Genomic DNA, 7,213 nt, shown 5'->3' on the forward strand with positions numbered 1-7,213 from the left:
AGATCACAGGACGTTTGATACTGGAGCATTGGATCAGTTGTCGTGTCATGATATACATCTTCATAACCTAGCAGGCCTTGTAGTCGATTTATGCATAAGGGACCGATAAGAAAAAAATTGATTTATGATTATCTCAAAAACATGGTCTCCCAAGATGTATTCTGCAGCTTTGAGACCTACAGTTTAGGCTCTATTAATTTTACAGTGCTGTCTGGAATTATCCATCTGTTTAAAGGTTAACTGTCTTTACACTTTTGAAATGGGTAGTTCTGTTTTGGTTCTTGCTTTGTTCATGCCACTGATTTATAAATTGTTGAATCTATCACCACACAAATACTGAAATTGATTGCCAGATTACATCATCTACTTATTTCAAACTTTCTTTAGCAACTTTTTGATATTATCTTAAATACTCCCTGTTAAATTCTGGGAGAAGGGGAAATGTTGAACTCAGTGGCATGTGTTGTACAATTCAATGAACCTTCTGCAAGAAAACACCATTATTATTACACAAATGTTGCCATGTGTCCAGAGGAGCACATCAGACAAAACCTTCAACACAGGACCGTACCGGACAAACTCTAGCATGTGGTCACACAGTGAGAGAGGCAGTGGGTCTCCTGGTTGAGAAAGAGCTGCAGACAAGACTCACAGAATTTGATCTTTTATTTTTTGAGTAAAGCAGATAAGCTATAATATTTTTTCCTTTCAGTAGTGTTGCCATGGCCCTGCCTCGCCCCTTTCCTGTCGGGGCAACTGAGCTGGTCTTGCTTATTTGGAAACTCGTTGTTGGAGGGGAACTGGAAAGAAGTGGGGATGGAGCTGTGATGTGCATGGAATGGCTGAGTCCAATGTGCCTCCCAGCAGACACCCACCATCCCTTGCTCGAGTCCGACTGTTGTCTGGAGTGAACAGCAGCGTGGAAAATGACTTAGAGGTACATGGTTCCACTCACACAGCCTATTGCTGCGTGAGTACAGGTTGGCTTTGTGGTGCTTCCTGACAATAATTATTCTATAGGTGACAAACACAAAGTTCTCTATGATCTCTTCTACAGATCACCCCTCTGCCAGTGCTCTTCAGCAGCTGGGCAGCTGTTTTTCATTTTTAGTGTGGGATAATTTGAAAAGCCAGTTTAAGTGCATGCAGCTATCAGGGAAGAGTGTCTGAATTTCCACAGAATTTTCTTTTGTGTTGCATGCGGATGTATGGGTTTCTGTACTGCAGCTTCTTGTTGTCAATGCTATCTGAGCGTGCTGATCCATTGTGACAGGTACCTATCAGAGTCTTGGTAACTGTTGGGCAGTGACAGTTTTATTGAAGTTATAATGTCTTGTCTTGTGTCTGTGTATATATGTTTGTCCAAAATCTTGTAGATAGATCAGAGATTTTTCTGCAGAGCTAAGCTTTAAAAAAATCCTGCTATTAATTTTCTAAGTTGATTTTGGACTCTTGATTAGATTTGGCTGCAGCATATAAGCTCCAGCAGAAACTTCCTTTCTCAAAGCACAGGAGACCTATCCTTACATTCCCTGCTGCTTTTGGACACATACTAACCCAGGAGAGCCATTTTGCTTGTCTTTCTTGCTGGATCAGCAAAAGCAGAAATATCGCCTGTGCAGTATCTCTTGTATATAGAATGAGTAGCTCAGCTTTAGCATAGTTCTGCGAGAAGACTATTTCACAGAAAAAAATGCTCCTTGCAGTATTGCTCCATCCCACGGCTTGAGAAACTCTGCATGAGCATTCATCATCTGATGATAGTCAGCCATGGGTGAAGAAGTTTGTTACATAGACTGATAAATGTTAAGCAACTACTGTTTCCAGAAAGTCATATTCAGAGGTTCCATACACTTAATATTCGGATACTTGGCATTTGCATGTGTAAAACTGGAGAAATTCCCAAGAGAATACTGAATAAATACCTTATGATCTGGTCCATTAACTTCACTGGAGAGGTCAGCTCTAGAACTATTAGAAAATAGCATTTTGCACACATGTAATTTGTTTTTATTTCATTTAAAACTGAAAATGGACAGGCATTTTCCAAAGATGTTCAGTTGTTAATCTAAATGATTTTAGTTTGTATTGGAAATTGAAGTTCTCAAGTTTGAAGTTCTTGCATTTACAATGTAAAGTTGAAAATTTCTACATAAAAAGACACTTTATGTGAAATAAATTATTTAAATGAACTCCTAATTTTCCAGTGAAAGCCCAATTATGTTGGAAGATTTTTAACCATTTTCTCAAGAGTAGAATCCTCAAGAGAAATGAAATATAGCTGGTATATTCTCACAGAATCATCAAACTCCTCCGAAGTTAGAGGAAGGACGCCTCAAGAATTCGCCTAATTTACTTTTCAGAGTATGCAATGCTACAGACAGAAAAGAAGATAATGGTTTAAATGATCATAATGAAGAGTTTCAATTATTATTATCAGTATATTTTAAACAAGCATTGATTTCCAAACCACTGGCAAATAATAGTTTCAGTGTAATTTCTAATGTGTGATTTTTACCTGAAGCAGCCATATGATTTATTCTGAATTGATATTTATTTTATCTAGTGCTCAGAGATTCCAGTTAGGAACAGGGTCCTGTTGTACCAAGGGATGTATGGATACAGAATTTAGCAAGAAGCCCCATGCTGAAGCGCATTTCATCTGGAGAAACCCATCTCAAAAGTCTTCCTTGAGATCATACTTCTTCCTAGAAGATCTCCAAAACACTCTTAAATATGTTTTTGTCAGTAAATAGCATATTCTTTTTGAAGGAGGGCAACTTTTGTACCAAATTTTGCACACTGTGGGTTGAGATTGACAATGGACGACATCCATAAATGTAAAATGTCAGTCTGCAAATTACCAGTCTCTTCCTGAAGTGCTATGGTCTGTGAGCAGTCAGGGTTTTGCTTTTTAAGCAAGAGGCGAGTAAGTGAGATGCTGTTGTAGGAGATAATTATGAAAAACAAACCTCACAGCTGTGATTGCAGGAGCTGTTGTGATAAATACAGGTAAAAATTGCAAGTCTGAAAACCAAAATGCATTTATTCAACAGCTTTCTGTGGACACGATGTAATTGAAAAGGGTGCTGAGATCTCATTACTGCTGAAAAGGTCTTCTCACTATGTGGAAATGTGGACATAAAGCAATAGGAGAGAGCTGAACATTAAAAACATTGACCTGCTTCCTTTGGCTCTTGATTAGTTTGGGGATGAGGAAGATCTGCACACCCATCTGGCAATCTCTTGTAAATATTGACTTCTAGGGCGCAATGCCATCCTGCCAGCTCGCAGCAGTGCCTTCCTTTGTTACCGCCAGATTGTGGCATTTCAGATAATGGCTGCCCTGCACATGCAAAGTTTCATCATTCCCTTAAAGAGCTCCAGATACTTTAGGCACAGCTCTGTTGCCTAAACCAAGGTATCTAGGGCCATCTGAGAGACCTTGGGTATCCTGCTGATCCCTCAGCTGCTATATCTGGTGTTGTCTGGGTCTCGCATAGGTCCCTTGTCATATCTCCCAATCTACCATGTGGATGCTTAGGGCATCTCTAACTTCAGGAGATACTTACGTCTGGCAACTAAAAGGTGCCCTTTGTATCTCTGTGTCTGAGAGCACAGCTGCCACATGATGGTAGTCAGCAACCGGCCAACTTTGGCATGGGAGCACCCCAAGAAACTCAGGCACGTCACAGTAAAGCTTGTTGCAGTATCATCTTGAAAGAAGTGCCCCAAAAAACTAAAGGAATTCAGGACAAATGGTGATGGACTCTGTGCCACTGGTAAATATTTGGAGCATTCCTTTATGATGTTGGAAGCTGCAGTGTTTTGCAGAACAAGATTTGATCCTTCAGAGATGAACCTGTCCTTAACCGGTTCCACTAAAGGAGCAGAAATCTGAAAACAGAAGCTAAAGGAAAATAGACCATCAGCTTCCCTAGCAGTGAAAGCAGTGCTGTGAGCACAACTGGAAGACTGCAGGACACAGGGAGGAAGAGATGGGTGCACATACAGTGAAGTGCAAGTTCTTGCCTGCCATTCCCACGGTCCTTGCAAAGACCTATTGAGCTCTCAGACCAGTACTCTACTGCAAAAAAGTGCAGAGTTAAAGCACGGGGACCCAAGTGCAGCTTTTGAAGTTGTACATGGGAGGTAGAAATTAGAAAACAATAACCACTCTCAGCCCAGACTGGCTGCTTATGTGGGAGGGGAGGTGCAGGGGGAGAGGGACTCTTTTGTCTCTAATGTCAAGAAACACGCCAAAGCTATTTCTCCTGTGCTTGGACTCCAGAAAGTGCTTAGGAAAGACCAAGGCTGCACTTGTGGTGTGGTTCTCACTGGGCTGCTGTTGAACCACCCCTGAGGATGGATGGCTGGAAAAGAAAATGTGACCGAGCACATGGCATTAACTTTGAAATTGTTCCTTATGACTTGTATCCTTTCTCGCTTTCAGATAACACATGTAAAACATGGCACACTAATAACAATTTCATTTTTCTGAGAAGTACTTGGAATTATGGCCACAAGCATCAGCAAACAGCATCGGTGACTATGAGCCATATCCCCTCTGCCCCAGATGCCTAGCTTCAGTTTTACTCACTGTTACTCATTTGCCTGCCTATGGAGGGACCTGGGGAGTGCCAGGTCACCTGAAGTGCTTGCTGCTGTCCCAAATGTGGACGTGGCAGCTGTGATGGCACCAGCTAACCCCGGTCAGTAGGCAGCCTAAGCATGGCCCCCAGCACTAGCAACAGAAAACAGCCTCCTGCTTCTGCTGCCTCTGGTCTCGAAGTGCTCGTGCAGCATCTTGAGTACAGGTACACGTAGGCAGCACTTTGACACTAGTCAGGAATAAACAGGCACAGGCTTGACTGAAGCCTTATTCTCTTTCAGTTCCTTTATACAGGCCTCTTAATAGCTGATGTTATAAGGCTGATGGTCAAAATAAGTTTGACTTTGGGCAAAAAGGCATTAGGAAGAAACTGAGAAAACATGGAATTTTACCACAGAAGCAGTCGGCAGCTGACTTGTGATCCCATTTACTAACGATAGCACTAGGGGTAGTGACCTGCCTGAGGATATTTTTCAAAGCCTTCCACCTTCCCTCTGCTCCTACTCCCTCTTTCTGTTCAAAAAGATGTTTTCTCACTGGATGCTGGTGCGAAATCTCTCCCGCAGTCGTCAGAACTTGCTGGGAATGTTTTTTGTTAAGGGCCAGGTGGTGAAATAAAAAAGACAAGCACACAGAGACTTTTTGTTACTGTGATTAATTTTCACATTCTTACAACTCCTGATCCTGGCTGCATCCCGATGTGGAAGATTCAGCATTTAAATAGCATTCACAGGTTACTATTGATCAGAGTGGCTGGGGGGGGGAGTGCATTTATTCCTCCTGGATTACTCCTTCTCCTGCTTTGTAATTATTTGTTTCCAGTTGTAGTGGGTTTTGTTATTTAGTGTTTAAAACTAGTTTAATTAATCTCTTCTGTTGTTGTTGTTGTTTTGAAAATGTGACAGACACTCATGAGATAGATAATGGATTGATAAAGAACACTTGAGGGGACCCTGGAGTGCTCATCATTTGCTAGGTAGGGTATGTTAAACATAATACTGGTAAGATCAAGCCCTCCAGGACAAAAAATGAAAGAGGCATTTAATTGGAACACTTAGCAATCACAAAACCAAGACAGAGGTTAAATTGTTTTGAGCAAGAGAAATTAATACATTAAAGGTTACACTTCCAACTGTGAGGCTGCAGAGCCAGGCTCTTATGCAGTGTCAGAATTACATAAGGCAGAAGAAATGGCTCTGAAATGATTGTGGAATCATTAACAAAAGCCAAGGCAGAGTAAGACATTTCCCAGCAGGAGGGTGTGAAGAAGAATAAAGACATGGAGAGAGCTCATTAAGAATGAATTGCAGACCATAAACATTTGGAACCACTAAGTGTGGAGTTCTATCTGTTATCTAATGACTCAGAAATTATAAAACTAGCAATGACTTTCAGAAAAGGAGTTGACTTTGCAGGAGGTTGTTTGCCATTATGAAAAAAAGGTAATTTTTTTTTCTAGTTGGGGGAAAAAAATAAAAATCCTTCATCTTTGTAAATCAGCACAATTTAAGCAACTTCAGCTATACCCCAGAGAGATTTCCTTCTGTATAATTACACATTGTCTCAGATTTAGTAACAAGGATGTTGAAATGGAGGAAGTGCATAGAGGATGAAGGAAGAGACAAGAGGTTCATTTCTTACCGTCTGACTGCAAATGATTAACCTCTTCATCTTTGAAAAAATCTAGTAAGTGCTGAGATCTCCCTAATTAGTGGGAATTTCATTTTCTTCATTTTGATTAAAGTCTAGATTAGCCTTGGCCTCATAAACAAACGATAGTCAAAGAAACAGGGGTGAATTAAATGCACTGACCAAATGCTGTTTGTTTGGTTTATATGATGCAGTCTCAGCAGATCTACACAGAGCACAGAAGGAGGCAGATTATGTGGCACAGGAAGCTTGTTTTTTAATAATGATATGTGTGACACAACCATTACACCAAGCTGCCAGGACATTCCTCCAGTCTCCCAAAATGGTGTGGATTGTTTTCCTATTTCTCGAATTGATACTGGAGAGGTTTCCAAACTAAGCATCCTATGGGATGAGTTGAGGGAGGAATAGGACAAGGGGCAAACAAGCAAGTTTAAAGAGTGGCATGAAAGCTGGGGGGAAGGAATTGAAGGTTTGGGGAGCAGAACCATAAGGAAAATGACCATTACAGGTTGCTGACAGGTTACAGAAACGTTACAAAAGAAGATCAGTTTGTTCTACCTTGAATTAATTCAGTTTGCAATTTTTCTTCTAATATGAAAACCTTTCATCATGAAATAAGATGTCCTGGGTTAAACAAAACATTTAATTTTAATTATCTTTAACTTTTAATCATTTTCTGTTTAAGATTTAGTCCATTCTGAAATAAAATGTACCTTCAAGGGAAGCTTGTCATTCCTTAGCTCTTAAGATTCAAAAACATCAAAGTAAAATTTTAAGAAATTACCTTTTAAAAAAAAATTGCTGAGAAGCACATCTTCATCCACACATTTATAATGAATTCATGAGTGCTGTTGTTGACCTAAATTTGCATTTTGGGACAAATAAAACTGGCAACCCAAGGTGCCATCCCGCTCTGGTGTGAAGATGGAGAACAACAAACTCTGGGAG

Source organism: Pterocles gutturalis, unplaced genomic scaffold (genome assembly GCF_000699245.1).
Source record: "Pterocles gutturalis isolate BGI_N339 unplaced genomic scaffold, ASM69924v1 scaffold31636, whole genome shotgun sequence".
Lineage (NCBI taxonomy): Eukaryota > Metazoa > Chordata > Aves > Pterocliformes > Pteroclidae > Pterocles > Pterocles gutturalis.